The sequence below is a fragment of the Lissotriton vulgaris genome, chromosome 2_2, assembly GCF_964263255.1.
Source record: "Lissotriton vulgaris chromosome 2_2, aLisVul1.2, whole genome shotgun sequence".
Lineage (NCBI taxonomy): Eukaryota > Metazoa > Chordata > Amphibia > Caudata > Salamandridae > Lissotriton > Lissotriton vulgaris.
Window position 1 is genome coordinate 258,579,311 of NC_141688.1, and position 14,264 is coordinate 258,593,574.

Here is a 14,264-nt window from a genome sequence, read left to right on the forward strand (position 1 = left end):
CAGTGACCTCTGAGCTAGTTGGTAACAAACCCAATTAAGTTTAGCATAGTCAGTGGAGACCTGGAAGATCCGCATTTCTACGTCGATACTACTGTTTATGTTATTCCAATGCGCAGGGCCTATTGGTAAAATAGGAACTACACTACACTACCCTAGACGTGGACAGGAGTCAGGCTGCAAAGAACAAAGAGTCATTAGCACATAGAAATGCCCACTCGCTATAAGTGGCATTTCTCAAATTGTGATGATACATACAACGTCACCCACCTTCACCAATAGGTAGGATTTATCATCACTATTTCAACCATACTAGACATGGCAAACCTATTACTTTCAGATCAGAAATTAACACTGAAGAACATATCCTAAAAATTCCCAATGCAAACCTATGAGAGGAGCAGCCCTCACAGCTGTGAGAAAACAAATAGGCTGTTTGGCACCACCTTGATATGCCACACAGCAAGGGCACATGCCCTAACCTTTACTTGCACAGCACCCTGCCCAGAGGGCTATCTAGGGCATACCTTAAGGGTGGCCTATATGTAATAAAAGGGGAGTCCCAGGCTTGGCAAATAACGTGAAATACCAAACTACTGTGTCAGTAAACTGGGCATGGAGACCTACAGTGGCAGAGGGCTGAGACAGGTTTGAAGGCTACACCTGTAGGTGGCGCAAGCAGCGCTGCATGCCTACTAGTAGTATTTAATTTATAAACCCTGAGTATATGGGATACAACTGTACACAGGACCTACAGCTAAATGAAATATTCCAAACAAGTGTAGACCATTCATACCAAGTTTAAAGAGGAGAACATGTGCACTATAGCACAGAATAACAGTGGTAAAGTGTCCAGAGATCTAAAGCCAACAAAAGAAAGTCAGAAAATACACAGTAGGAAAGCAAAATGTTTGGGGATAACCCTGCAAAAAGGGCAAGGTCCAATAGATAGATATTATGAAACGCAATGCAAGCAAACATCACCAATGACCCTTATTGTGTCTAATAAAAACTTGCATTGGTCCTGTGAACGTTCCCTTTGCTGCAACCAAGACACCTACTGTGCCATACTCATAAACCCTTTGCAGCGACCTTGCATCTAACTTGTAATTTACAAAGCCACACAAGGTCTTATTTACGTGGCCTTGCGTGGAATTATAAAGATATATAACCCAACACATTGACTTACTCAGCATTGCGTTACATTTCTTTGTGATAAGTGTTAGATGGGTGACACATGGACCTTCTGATGCATCCACACATGGATTTCACGCAATTCCAGTTTTATTATGGTCTGTAAAGCTGGTACTGCATGACATCAATACACCTACCACAGAATGGCATAAGAAGGGGAAATTCTGCATCGCAATTAAAAAGAGAAAAATGCTATTATGGATTTTGTTTGCTCTAAATATAGGCCTTCTTGCAGTATGTCGCAGGGATACCTGTAATGGCTCTATGCAGCCACAAGTATGCCTGCGTTGGTAGAGAGCTGAAGAGCATTATATTTTTGTAAATTTGGCACTATTCAGCTCTCTTACATTCATGCAAAGCAGTGCACCACAGCAAATAGCCTTTCAACACCGTGTTGTATGAATTCTTAGTAAATCTGCCCACGTTCTCTTCACAATAGATGACTGAAGTTACCAGTTGGCAAGCATCCACCACTCCATTTAGACCTTGAAGGTTGGGATGGGTCAGTTTTGGGTTTCCCTTTTAGATACTGCCATTTCTTTCTTTTGGTTCTCCTGCTTCACCCATTTACCTTCCTGCCAAACTTACTTTACTCATGCCATTTAAGGCTGTGCATCTTTCACTTACTCCATAAATTGTGCACCCTCTCACATAACTTACATTTCCTGACCTTACTCTTACCTATCACCCTATTGGACTACAACATAAGCTGTAATGCTATCAAACATGACATTCACTAGCCATTGTTATGTCTTACTCAATAAAGAGTTCATAAATCAGATAAAGTTATCTCTCTACATAAAACCAAGAAACTCATCAATCACGTCTATGCAGCTCATAATCCAATACTTTAAAGTAGTGACTCACAATCAGTGGCCCTCGGGACCACTCCTCTCCATGGAACGCCCCTTTACGTCAGGAGTACCTCAGGGCTCATCTCTTAGCTCCCTGCTATTCCTGGCTCTTCGATAAGTAATGCACCCACCCTACCTCAAGCCCCTTGAGACCCTCTGGATGAGTAGTGCGCTATACAAATTCCTGAATTTGAACTTTAACATATACATGGCTCCCATCATCTCCTTGATATCCTCTTTTGATAATGAAGTAACTTCATACGCGGATGAAGAACACATATGATCCTATCATTAGACAAGGACTCAACTAAGGCAGAACTTAATTGTAAAGCATGCCTAACAGAGTTCATCCATTGGATGAAGCTTAACCATCTCAGGTGCAACACACATAAAACTAAGATCCTCCGATAGGGAAAAACAATCCTTTCCAGCCAAGTTCGTGGTGGCCTGATGGTGCAACTGGACCTCCACACACGGTTGTAGTAGCAAAAAACCTAGGAGTGCAATTTGACACCTCACTCTCTTTCCGACCTCACACCCTGAAGGTGGCACGGACCTGTTTTAGTATAATTAAGACACAAAAAATGTCTTCGACCTCATTCCCATCACTGCTAGGAAAACAGTTGTGACTGCACTTATCCTATCACGGCTAGATTACTGCAATAGCCTTCTAGCAGGAGCAAATAAACATATACTAAAGAGCCTACAAGTGGTACAACATGTGGCGGCTAATCTAGTTCTAAAACTACCATGCAGAACCTCTGCCTCAGCAGCTCTTAAAACCCACCACTGGCTACCTCTGCACAAGATAATTCTCTTCAAGATACTCCAAATCACCGTTAGAGCAGTATCTAATCTAGGCCCAACACATCTCTCAGCCAGATTCATCCCCTAAACAATGGGCAGGACTCTCAGATCGTCATCGGCTAACTGCCACAAACCCTCTTACTTCAGGTGTAAAACCAAGGGAGGAAAAACTGTAGCGGCATTAGGAACTAAAGTTTGGAATCTCATGCCAACACACCTAAGGCTGATGAAAACAGAAAGGCAGTTTAGGAAGACTTTGAAGACCTGGATCTTCATGTCTTCAGATGAATTCTGCCTATCTCTCAAATAGTGTTCCCTCATGTCTACCTCAACTTCTGTCCGAACAGCGCCATGATGCTCCTTCCGGAGTGATAGCCCGCGCTTTATAAGTAAACAACTCAACTCTACTCAAAATTGTCTATCCTTCATCAGTGAACTATCACTCATTCGAAGTACGGCTAATAGTGCTTTAAAAGTCCACTCGCTCAACCTAAAAGGAATTAATCATCCTGTTAATCACAGAGAAATTCTGAACTACTGCTCTAAACTCAAGTGTGACATAATCCTTCTACAAGAGACAAAACTCAGTACTCACGCTTGCAATACATTACATTACAATTGGGAACATGTCTAGTCCTTTTCCGCTGCCCCCTCATAAAAAATAATGGGGTTATGACCCTTATAGCGAAAAAAACTGGCCTTACAATTCTAGACAACTACACTGACACTGAAGGAAGGTTGCTAATCACGTGGGTGAAAAACAACTTCACAACTTTCCACATTATCAGCATTTATGCACTGATGGCTGATGACCCCCAATCCTGGATAACCTTAAATATAACAATATGCAAACTTCCAGATAACTTGGGCTTAGTTCTTGCTAGGGGGTTTTTAACATCCCATGAGACATGTTGCTAGGCAGAAGTTCTTCGGGAAACCATAGACCCAACAAATCTCATAAACTAATGAGCACCCTTTGCAAAACTCACTGTCTGGGCGATATCTAGCACCTCCACAGCCCCACTGCAAATGATTACACCTTCTACTCTCTTCCCTATAACAGAAGATCTGCACCTGCAGCGAATACGCCCCGAAGGTGGCCAGATGGGAGCCCCAGGAATCGAATTTGCAGGAGGTCTGGATGGGGAGTGTTAATGGAAATGAGCAACACCTATACGTTGGCTTAGCCCTGTCTTACACCCATGAACCGACATTCTCCCCCTTTAATTTTAAAGTACAGTGCTTTATGGGGCAAGAAAATGTGCACTTTTGAGGAAGCTGTCATGCTTTTGGGTGTCACCCTGCACCACATTGGACTGGGGTGTCCCCCTACATGTCGCTCAAGCACATTGGCTAAATATGTGAGTGCTGCACAGCAATTCAGATCTTCTTCCTGAAACGGCAAACTAGAAAAGGACTGCAATGCTGGAACCCTTGCCTGCACCAAGAGGACTGCATGCTAACTGACTGCACCTACTGCACACTAAGGAACTATAGCACTATGGACTTTGCTTTCCTTTAAAATGAGAAGGAGTGGACTCCCTGAAAGCGACAGCTTAAAAAAGCTTCACTTGCATCCTCTCCAGCAAGAGGAACCCAGTCAATCTTCTTGAGCTGGACTTTCAAGGTTTTGGCTAGATGCAATATGGGAACTGTAGTACCAACGTCCGAGGAGCAACTTAGAGACTCTGGAAGCTTGGATGTTGTTTGTAGGCACTTTGAGCCCCCAAAAGGAACTTCAGGAAATTTAGAGTACTTTTGCGAAAAAGCTCCCTGAGGTAACCGATCCGATGTCGGGAGTCAAGCAGTTTACCTGGGAGCGTGACACGGCCTAATTTTTAGGTTCGTCCTGCTGAAAGCTCCAGAGCTCAAGACTTCCAGGAGTTGACCAGGGGCTCCAGCTGCTGTGAATCCGGTGTGCTGGAAATGCCCAATCGACGTCGAGAGATAGCACCCCAGAAAGGTTTCTAAGTGCAAAGGTAAACTTTTGACAGAGGCATCCTGCTTAGTGTATTGGACCAGGGCTCCATCGCGGTCAGCCTCGAACTGTGACTTTAACCCAGTCAAGCACGACCAGATGTCCCAACATGATGCCATTGGTATTTAAGCACTAGAAAGTGTTTATTCTTTAAAAATTCTTATATCCGATTCACTCCATTGGATTGTTGTCATTTTGGTGACATTTTAAAGATACAAATATTTCCTATTGTCATACATTGGTGTTGGATTTTTATTGTGTGTGGTGTCTTACTTAATTATTGTATTGTTTTTTTTCAATGCTTGGCACACCTGCCTACTCGTTGCCAGCTACCAAGGTTTGAGCAAGGGAAAAACTTATTGAGACCTTGGCTGGGCCTTATCTTGTGTTGGTGGCCTTATTGCTAGTGGTAGGTTCATACTTATCCCTACTAAAAAGCTACCTTTCAATACAGTGGTACACATATGTTGTAATCGTGTGTTAAAAGACTCTGTGAAATGGACAAGGAAAACTCCTAGTGTGTGGAAGAGAGTTATTAGAGAGAGATTATGGATGTACAGGATAACTCCCCACTCTGTTACTGAACTTAGTCCTTTCCGATTGTTGAGGGGAAGGGAACCAGTGTCCAAATTCTGTCCCTGGTGGATGAAAGAGAAATTTAATGTTTCTACTCCTGTTGATATTCGTAGTACCTCTTTGAGAGTCAAACACCATCAAGATAAGATGAAAGAATATCACGATAATGAACATAATTTGAGGATTCCTGATTTTATAGTTGGGGATTTAGTGAGGATACGTAAACCTGGGTTTCTGATTAAAAGTTCTTCAAAATTTGGTCCTGTTCGAAAAGTTGTAAAAGTTAACATTAACAGCGTTGTGACCAATGATGGGAAAGTATGGAATGTTAGACGTGTTGTAAAATGCCTTAATTTTTCCAAAGATGTTTCCTCTTCTCACAGTGACAATCTTAATGTGCCTGAAAGAAATGACACTATTTCTTCAAGAGTAAAAGCTGACAAGAGGGTTGTCAGAATACCACTTCGATTTAAAGATTAATTTTTCTCTTTATTTTTATTTTCTTTGTTTTTTTTTGTTGTGTTTCTTTTTAGTTTTTTTTTTAGGGATAAGATGTGTTGTATTTCATATAATGTGCATATATATATTTATCATCTGTCCCTTTAAGTTCATCCTGTTACAGGTTTACTCTTAAATCTAGTATTGCAATCTGTTTCCATGGTTTGAGTATTCTAGATTCCATGTGAGGCTTTGTGTTGGACCTGCTGAGCTGAGCAGTTGCTGTACTGTGTTCTTCTTCTACAATAAACCTACATGTTCATATTATTTGGACTGGATTACTACAACATATCAGAGAAGCAATTTTCTCTCAACATGGGAAGTGTACTGACCAGCCTGCGAGCCTCTGTAAATTCTGGCACATCGCTGTCATTGGCGGGTAGAATGTTTTTGGCAAAGTTGATACAGTTCCTGAGGTGCTAATAAATAATTCAGAATTCACAATATTTGATACCTCAGAGCATGATAAGGAATCAGATAGTTTGCTGGTCTCACTAATTTGGGTGGGGAAGCGAAGAAGGGGAAATGAAATGAAAAGGAGTTTTGTTAAGCGCGGCTGCTGCCCTGGGGCGTCCAAGCGCTAAGGAACAGGGATAGTACCTCATGATACAGTCAGCTTAAGAGTTAGTTATGTTTAGTGACAAGGAAAGTTTTGAGCTGCTTGCGAAAGGAGGACAGATCAGGATTAGATCTTAGGTGGAGAGGGAGAGAGTTCCACAGATTAGTTGCGTTATAGGAAAATGACCTGCCTCCTGCTCTGTATCTCCTGACGCGAGGGACTGTGGCAAGGAAGGCATGAGTGGAACAGAGTTATTTGTTGGGGCAATAGGGGGAGAGCAAAGGGTAGTTAATCTTGGGGCCAGATTTCCAGAGAGCTTGGTGGGAGATGCACATGAATTTAAATTTGATTCTCTCCTTCACAGGGAGCCAGTGCAGAGCACTCAGCCCAGGTTCCACTGAGGTTCTGCGCGGGAGCTGGAGCAACGTGTGTGCAGCACAGTTCTGGATCCGCTGAAGTTTTTTCAAAACATATTCAGGCGCCCCTAAATTGCTGAAGTCAAGGCGAGATTGAATTAGACCTTGTATAACAATTTGCTTGGCTTCAAAAGGTAAAAGCGGAAGGATTTTCTTCAACAGCCTGATGAGTCCGAAGCAGGTCACTGATAGCTTGGTTGCTTGGGTATTAAGGGTCAGGGATTTGTCCAGCCAGCCCCCTAGACTTTTTATATTGTCTTTAGGAGTAGGCGGCGCACCCAGGCTAATGGGCTATAAGAGGTCAATGGTGGATGAAGCTGGGGGGCCGAGGGGGAGTACTGAAAATCCTTAAACAGGACCCTCATCTGGTGTGTCTTTGGGTTACCAGACTTAAAGTTATAGTATCTGTCATCACAACTCCAGAATGGGGTTCGATGGTACAAAGATGTGGATAACTGAGAATTAACGCCTCCTAGAGGGGGTTCCGGGCATTGGGTACCTAGCCACACACCTTCATAGTTTTGCATGTTATCATGGCATGGAATGGCATTACCAGGAGAGATATATAGTCAATACCATTCTCCAAAACCCTACTTATGTGGCGGCTACACCCATTTGTAAGCTTGGTCACAAGATGCTCCTGGAAGGGTGGAGGAAGGGGGCAGTGAGATGTTAGTTGATCTCTACCATGCTGACAGCTGCATTACCCTTGACAAGGGGTGCAAGATATTCAGGGTAGGCCCAGGACAGTTTCTATAGTTTCCAGCACTGACCGGGGTGGCATGAACAGTGTGGCCCAACTTCCCAGCTATCCCTGAAGACAAATTACACCCTGGGCATATTATTAGACATGGGATCATCCAGACGCTCTGTATCCAATACTGAGCCCTCACAGACCACAGGTCGCCTTCCCTGCACGAGATGGGTGGTAGGTGCATCTACAGAACCGATATCTGTAGCTGAATGGATTAAAAAATTTAAAAAAGGATGGGAAAATACTCTATAAATGTGCACTCTTTGGACTACTGTTGGCCAAATGCAGGGTCACCAGCCGGTGGATGTCTGCCCCTGTATCCACGACAATTGCATGGGTCCAGGTATCTGACTGAATGGGCCTGAGTGGAATTGATGCATGTAAGGGAGGTCCTCACAGATGAAAAGCTAGAGGTTTATTGTCGGGAATGGGAGAGCATGTTGAGTGTGATGACGGAGGCGCTGGATGCAGCGTCTGGACGCACAGGTTGGGTGATGTGTGTGCCTTTGGGGGTGTAGGCCTGACTTCTGAAAAACTGCAGCACAACGTCCATCTGACTGGCAATGGAGGGCACCTACACTTACTGGGCCAGGTTTGGTGGGGATGGAAGTGGAGAGAATGGAAACCCCGATGTTATGACATGATCAGCCAATCTCGGTGGGGAAGTTGGTTATACGAATGTGTACACAAATATAGTTACCATGTCCTGTATGCTAAAAGAACTATTTCAACAGCAAGTTCCATTTTCTTATGATGGCGATGGAAAATGTTTCGGGCCTATTTACAAGCCTCTTGCTCTACTTTTGCATCATTTTTAACATGAGAAAAGTGATGTACGGGTGGCGCAAGGGGCTTGTAAATCTGCAATAACAAATGGGTGGGAGGAGGGTCCAAGGGAATATTTAAAGACCTAAGCACAGTTACAGCCCGGTAAACAGAACGTATAAACTAAAAAAGAATAACTATGGGTGTATGAAACAAGGAAAAAAGGAAGTGTGTCTGAGTAGTCTATGTATGTCTCAACTTGCTCTTAGTGTCCATTGTATGTACTACCAAGGCATACAACAGGATATTACACCATGTGAAAGAATATCCATCAGTTACTCAAACTGTTCCGCCCTTTTCATCATTTGGACCACTTCACAGAGTGGAGAGTCCATGTTGTACCCACTTCACCAGGAACTTGTAGTGAAATGACTAACCCACATTGTGTTGGGGCTCAAAAGGTAAACAGCTAGTATGTGTTGGTAACTGAAAGCAGTGTGTGAAAAATGTGAATAAAAAAGAAAAGTGCTCTGTAAAATTGGAGAGTGAACGCAAACAACACTTTATTCAGTAGCCGTCCACTTCCAATGTTAAAAGATGTGAGCGCAAAGAATCAGTAGGTTTAACAAATAGCTACTGACTTGATGTTTCAGGTCGACATGTTTCTGCAGATATTATGATCCAGTTAGGTATCTACTGCTTCATCAGGACCACTATTAACCTTGCTACTGCTTTATACTAAATATGAAAGAACAAAATAAATGATCAAGATATCAACTGCTCAGTCCTTTCAGTCCTCCTGTGTGGAGTTGATGTATCCAGGCATAGGAGACACCAAGACATAAACAAAACACGGACAAACAAAGAAATAAACAATACTTTCATAGTTAAGTTATCATAATATGAGCTGATCTAGTGATAATAACTCTTTAGTACAGCTATACCCATCTCAAAGTTATGGGGTTGTAAATCTGCCCCTTCGTCTTTTGCTACATGGTTTCCTTATAAAATGAGAAAAAACGTTAAAAATGCCCATTCAACTCCCGCCTTAGCTCCTAGATGACACACATCTTAAATCTGGATGAGACACGTCTTAAACCTGTTTGAATTTAGTGCACCTCAGCAGTATTGTATGACGCTCTTGATGCTGTCAATGTTATTTCATTGTATTCAAAATCAATAGTTAATCTATAGAAGCTATTAGATTGCCTTCTCAACCATGAGAACAAAATTATTACAATTAATATTATATATTGTTATTCCATCACTTGTTTCAAACAACCAATAGCCAGGCTTTCACTGGGAAAGAGCATCAGGTATTAAAACCCAAAATTATCCTTCCCTGATCTTTTGCCATTCTACCATTAAAATACATTTAAGTATATTTTATTAGCTTCAATATTTTTGGCGGAGGAGGAGGCATCGCCATCGTCCATAAGAACACCATCAAAATCACGACCAGCTTCGACGATAACCTTGCAACCGCTGAACATCTCCACTTCCAGATCCACACCGACCCTAGGACCACACTCAGAGGCACCCTCATCTACAGGCCCCCAGGAACCCGTAAACAATTCAGCGAAGACATCACTGACTTCATCAGCCCACATGCCCTCGCCTCCGAGAACTACATTCTACTAGGAGACCTCAACTTCCACCTGGAAAAGAAAAACGACAGCAACACCAGCACCCTCCTTGACAACCTGGCCAATCTCGGACTCAAACAACTTGTTAACACCCCCACCCATGTAGCCGGACATACTCTCGACCCAATCTTCACTTCCAGCAAATACATTTCCTTCGATCGCACCACAGCTCTCCATTGGATGGACCACAGTTGCGTTCACTTCAGCTACAAAACCACCTCGACCCACAACCCCCCCACAACCTATTCCTCGAAGAAACTGGAACAAAATCACCACCGACCAACTCCTCACATCGCTCAACCAAAGCCCACCCGCCCTCTCACCGGACCCAAACCAAGCCGCCACCAAACTCAAACTATGTATCACTCACAGCGCTGATGAATTAGCACCCTTGAAAAACCATCACACCAAACAGGACAGCAAAAAGGCCCCCTGGTTCAACGATGACCTTAAGAAATCCAAGAAGCTGTGCTGTACTCTCGAGAAAACATGGAGAAAAAACCCAACCACCGACAACATGACCACCTTCAAGGCAGCCACCCGCAAACACCACCAACTGATTCGATCCACCAAGAAATCAGCATTTAAGAATCGACTCGACAACAACGCCCATAACAGCAAGGAACTATTCAACATAGTCAAAGAATTCACCAACCCCACCGCCGCCTCAAGCGACATCACTCCCTCCCAAGACCTCTGCGATTCGTTATCCTCCTTCTTCTACAACAAAATTGCCGACATACACAACAGCTTCAAGCACATCTCCAACGAACAATCCTCTTCACCCCCCTCCGAACCTAAACTGCCCTCTAACAACCTCAGCGCCTGGAACCCAATCACCACTGAAGACACTATCCGCCTAATGAACTCTATCCACTCTGGCTCGCCAACCGACCCCTGTCCCCACCACATCTTCAACAAAGCAGACTCCATCATCGCACCCCATCTTCGTGAGGTTATCAACTGCTCCTTCAACTCTGCTACCTTCCCAGAAAGCTGGAAACACGCCGAAGTCAGCGCCCTCCTGAAGAAACCCACAGCAGACCCCTCTGAACTTAAAAACTACCGCCCCATATCCCTCCTCCCATTCCCTGCCAAAGTCATTGAGAAAGCCGTCAATAGCCATCTCGCCGCCTTCCTTGAATCCAACAACTCCCTCGATCCCTCACAGTCCGGCTTTCGAGCCAAACACAGCACCGAGACCGCCCTCATCGCAGCTACAGACGACATCCGAACACTACTGGACAACGGAGAAACAGTAGCCCTCATTCTACTCGACCTCTCCGCCGCCTTCGACACAGTCTGTCACAGCACCCTCATTCAACGCCTCAGCAACATCGGCATACAAGGAAAAGCCTTCCTAACTGGACTCAGAGAGTCCGACTTCCCCCATTCAATTCAGAAGCCACCGAAGTCATCTGCGGTGTACCACAAGGATCATCACTCAGTCCCACCCTCTTCAATGTTTACATGAGTCCACTCGCATCCATCGCGCGTCAACACAACCTTAACATCATCTCCTACGCTGACGACACCCAGCTGATCCTTTCCCTCACCAAAGACCCTATCACCGCCAAAACCAATCTTCACGAAGGAATGAAAGAAGTAGCCGAATGGATGAAAAACAGTCACCTAAAACTTAACTCAGACAAAACGGAGGTGCTCATCCTAGGATCATCCCCCTCTGCCTGGGACGACTCATGGTGGTCTTCGGCTCTGGGCACTGCACCCATACCCACAGACCACGCACGTAACCTTGGCTTGATCCTAGACTCCTCACTCTCGATGACCAGACAAGTCAACGCCGTCTCATCCTCCTGCTTCAACGTACTTCGTATGCTCAAAAAAATCTTCCGTTGGATCCCTCCAAGACAAGAAAAACTGTCACCCACGCACTGGTCACGAGTCGACTGGACTATGGAAACACCCTCTATGCCGGAATCACAGTCAAATTACAGAAAAAACTCCAATGCATCCAAAACGCATCAGCAAGACTCATTTTGGACATCCCTCGCCAAGATCACATTACCGGCCACCTGAAAGACCTTCACTGGCTCCCCGTCAACAAGAGAATAACGTTCCGTCTTCTCACCCACGCACACAAGGCCCTCTACAAACTAGGACCCGAATGCCTCAACACCCGACTGTCCTTCTACACTCCCTCCCGCCAACTAAGATCCGCCAATATAGCCCTAGCCGCAGTTCCGTGTATCCAAAGATCCACCATGGGAGGCAGATCCTTCTCCTACTTGGCGGCCAAGACCTGGAACTCACTCCCCACTCACCTCCGCCTTACACAGAACCACATCTCCTTCAGAAAAGAAATTAAAACCTGGCTATTCGATAATTAATGAACCCCCTCCCAAGCGCCTTGAGACCCTCTGGGTGAGTAGTGCGCTATATAAATTCTTGAACTTGAACTTGAACTTGAACCTAGAGATTTGCCTGGTTTTCAGGAGCAAAACCAGATTGCTTGAGTTAGCAAAAGCCATGTCCAATTCTAGCTCTAACTGGCTTAAAAGGGTTGACCTTCTTTTCTTTCTAGCGTACTCCATGGCAATACCCTCATAATATTCAGACATCTGTTTCTCCTAAAAGCCCATGTGTTCTTAAGCCCTCTGTGCTGCAATGGCACCAACATCATTTTTTATATCCATGTCAAAGTTTGAAACTAATGTAGTCAAATTATCGTCATTAGAACATTCAAAAGTGTTCTAGAAAAGTAGTATTTTTGAACTTAGATCCCGCTTTTTCTAGTTTTCCTTGTTTTTCCTGCCAAAAAACCTCGATCCTTGCGTAGCCAGCTCATATTTAAATGACTTTAGCCCTAATTCAAGCCACAACCCTTCAGTTCACTAGCTTATTGTAGCTGCCCTTTTCGAGCTCTTATTCTTTAAAGTCTACTGGCTTTTATATATTTTAAAACTGGTGTAGGTTAATGACATTTTTGTATGGCACCACCATTTTGTGCCAAACTTTATTGTTGGTATTCGAGCTCTCCACACTAGAACATAGCTGTCCAGTCTCAGCGTATGTTCTTTGGCCCCCAAACATATTAAAATTGGCTGTACTACTCATTGGTATACTTAACTTATATACTATAAGTCCCTAGAGTGTGTCACAAATATAGGGGCATATTTACAAGAACTTAATGGCACCATAGCATAAATATTTTGATGTTACAGCAGTTTTTATTTTTATCGCGGTATTCACAAGCTGCCGCTAACTATAGTTAGCAGAAAATTTCCAGCGTAAATGTGAATTTTCAAGATCCCCACTTCTGTTAGCAGGACATAACGAAAATGAGATGCATAGTATTTAATAGTAGGACATGTAAATGTCTAATGCAAAACATGTCCTTACGGTGACAAGGTCCCAAAACCAGTTTTCACTGTAGCAGAGTTAGAAATTCCATAGAAAAGTATAGGGATATAATATTAAAATTAATTAACGTCATTGCCGCTTTGGTAATAACTACAAACTTAATTCTTCTTTATTCTTAAACATTTATTAGAAGCCCAATTTACAGGTAAAGTTGGATTTGTAATAAATATTTTACAAAAGGTAGGACCCGCAACCATGTCTCTGTACATGTGACTACATCAGCCCCTTTTGCTCCCTCAGGCAGACCCAACCCCTTCCTGTTGTCACGCTGGGAGTGGCCCTACACATCCGCTGCTGCTCTTGCGAGTGACTACTCATGTGCCATTAGCTGCTACACCTCCAACTCTTTGCTCAGGGTACTCGGGGGAACTTTGCTAGTTCTAGTTTAATGTCCAGCACCTTTGTTAGTCAGCATACGATGATCTCTGTAATCCTGGATAAAGTCCACTGTGATTTTGTCTACACGGCCCTCAAAGGAAGTGCCCATTTATTCGAGTGAGAGTGGTTTTCCGACATGGATGAGCAGCCAAATGTCGATGACGCCCCATCTGCAGGTGGGTCATAATTGCGCCAGAGGCACAGGCACTACGTATGACATGTGGTGCAGTGCAGTGTGGCAAGCTGGCCCCTCTCATCCAGTCAGCTGTATGCTAGCCAGGAATCTTCATTCTGGTGACACAGATTGAAAACCCCCATACACCTAAGAGCTCACTACCAGGGGTGAGGAAAGGCAGTACCACATGGTCGCCTGCTCCCATCTAACAGTGGCAACCAGATTCTGTGTTCTCCAGTGCCCCAGTAAGTGTTGGCAGATGGAGCTGCACACCGCAGAGCCT